The following is a 2,988-nucleotide window of genomic DNA, read 5'->3' on the forward strand; positions in this document are numbered from 1 at the left end:
CATGACATGGTCATCTACCTCTTGAACTGCCAGTAATCACTAGCAATAGACTTTATCAAGATTGAGAGCATTAGCTTTCTGTCACAGAATAGGGAAAGCCTCAAGAGGCCTCTCCTTTCCCCAAAGATTTATAGATATTTAATGATTACTCGGGGAGAGTGTATACAATGCCCCATTCTTCCCCACAATTTATTGGTAGGTAAAAGTAACTAGGATACAAGTTAGGCTAATCTGTCAAAAGGTGAGAATTCTATGCAGCAAAGTGTGCATAGTTGGTTTTGATACTGTATTATGGAATGGTGTGCTTCTCTGCAATAACAAGTACATCGTTCATTTTATTAATTAAAATGTATCAAATTAAGTCTTCTGGGGAAATCCCAAGGGGGCTTCTTCATTCATGTGATATGGAATGACAATCCTTCTTGATTACAAGATAGATCACATAATTTTGGTATATATGCCAAATTAGTGATGGACTAGAAAATGTACTACAATCCATATATTTGTTACAAATACATTTGAATTCTAATCAAGTCTGGTGTCAGTTAAATGTTCTTTGCTCTATGAAATAATATAATGAAACTGAGGTCTTGCTAAATACCCAAAAATGATTTCCCTTAGTTATATTTCTATTGATGTGAAGAGACAAAATAAACAAGACAACTTACAGAAGAGAGGTTTAACTGTGCGATTACAGTTCAGAGGCTACTCCATGATTAGCATGTTGTGGAGCAGGACAGCAGGCATGGTGCTGGAAAAGTAGCCTAGATCTTGAGTCCTGATTCACAAACAGGAGGAAGGAAGAGATCTAACTGAGAATAATATGTCTCTTAAAATCTCAACCCCCATCTCCAGGAACAAACCTCTTTTGATAAGGCTATTCCTCCTAATCCTTCCCAAACAGGTCCACCAACTGGGGCCCAGACATTAAAATATATGAGCCTACGAATGTCATTCTCATAAAAAAAACAAATAAGCATACAAAAAATCCACTATGTAATTATAATTACAAAAAGACATGGCCCCTCAAACAGACCAAACTATGCGAGGTGCATGAGTTGACTTTCTGGAGCTCATTACCTATGATGGGAGGCCTTGCTCACTCTTGATGCAGAGGAGAGGGAGGGCCTTGATCCTGCCTCAACTGAATATACCAGGCTTTGCCTACTCCCCATGGGAAGCCTCACCCCTTTGGAGGAAGGGATGGTAGGTGGGTTAGGGGGAAGGCTGAGGGGGAGCAGGAGGAGGGATGAGAGGGGGATCTGTGGTTAGTATGCAAAATAAACAAAAAATAAATAAATAAATAAAGAAAGAAAGAAAGAAAGAAAGAAAGAGAAGAAAGAAAGAAAAAGAAAGAAAGAAAGAAAGAAAGAAAGAAAGAAAGAAAGAAAGAAAGAAAGAAAGGGGAAGGAAAAAGCCACTCTAAAAACAAAACAAAAAGACATGGAAGTTCTCTTCCACATTAAATTCTGAAGTATGAGAAAGAGAAAAGAATGAGATAGGCGTGCTGCCTTCCATTTCTTACAGCATAAGGGACAGAGGAGAAAATCATATCTATGCTAAATAAATGCCCTCTCTTCAGATTCCAAAATTTGCATGCATCATGGGGAGGATAAGACAATGAAAAAGGATATCTGTGGGATAGGAGGCACAGATTTCCCTCAGATGTACTTTTAATAGTGAGAAAGAGATCTATGGTACTGAAGGGCCCCAGCATACTAGCTTAGCCTAACGCCATTTTTGAGCAAGGCCTGAAAAGTAACTAAAGGTCAGAAAAACAACTTGTACCCTGGATAAGAGCCAAGTCAGCAGGCGTGTCGAGCTCGGGGAAAAACCACGAGCTGTCCTGAGTTTGAACCTGGCCTCATACGAATCGTCCAATCAGAACCCTGTAAACTATGCTTCCTGCTTCTGTACCCGCCCTTCCGCTGCCCAACCCTATAAAAACCCTCCACTCCAGCCCGTCGGCGCGCCAGTCTCTTCAGCCTCTGGAGGGACTGTATCGCCCCGGGTACCCGTGTTCCTGAATAAAGCCTCTTGCTGTTTGCATCTGACTTGTGGTCTCGGTGTGATCTCTGGGCGAGGGTCTCTCCAGAGGGAAGACTCCAGACGGGGGTCTTTCATTTGGGGGCTCGTCCGGGATCGGAGACCCTCATCTCGGGACCACCGACCCACTGTCAGGAGGTAAGTTGGCCGGCCATTGTCTGTCTGTATTGTCTCAGTCTGTTTGCTTGTCTTTCGTGTTCGTCGGGCGTCCAAAGTCAGGTCTGAGTCGGTGGGGGCTGAAGGAGCTGACGAGCTCGGACTTCGCCCACCGAAACCCTGGAAGACGTTCCACGGGTATCTGAAGTCCCCTCTGGGGCACGGGAATTCCCCTCTGGGGCACGGGAAGTCCCCTCTGGGGCACGGAAAGTCCCCTCTGGGGCACGGGAAGTCCCCTCTGGGGCACGGTTTTTCGGGGCCACCCACGCATCAGAAGGATACGTGGTACTGGCAGGGGACGGAGAATTCAAACACTCCGCGTCCCCATCTTTGTTTTTGCTTTCGGTTTTACGCCGGAGCCGCGCAGCGAAAAATTCTGTGGTCTGTCTTGTCTGTTTCTCGTTGTGTGTTTAACCCTTCTTTATTTGGAGACCACCATGGGACAGGCTGTCGCCACCCCCCCATTGAGCCTAACCAAGGACCACTGGTCCGATGTTAAGGCCCGAGGAAACAATGAAGGTGTCATTGTCAGGAAGAAGAAATGGATCACCTTCTGCGAGGCCGAATGGGTCATGATGAATGTCGGCTGGCCGCGAGAGGGATCTTTTAACCTCTCTCTTATTTCGCAGGTGGAGGGTAAGGTTTTCGCCCCTAGCCCTTATGGGCATCCCGACCAGGTCCCATATATCGCCATCTGGAGATCACTGGTCGAGAACCCATTTCCATGGGTTAAGCCTTTCCTTCCGCAGCCCCCTCCAGTCTCTGGGCCTTCTGCGCCCCCCAACC

The sequence above is a fragment of the Peromyscus californicus genome, unplaced genomic scaffold (genome assembly GCF_007827085.1).
Source record: "Peromyscus californicus insignis strain IS unplaced genomic scaffold, ASM782708v3 Scaffold_16__1_contigs__length_79575227, whole genome shotgun sequence".
NCBI classification, from domain to species: Eukaryota; Metazoa; Chordata; class Mammalia; order Rodentia; family Cricetidae; genus Peromyscus; species Peromyscus californicus.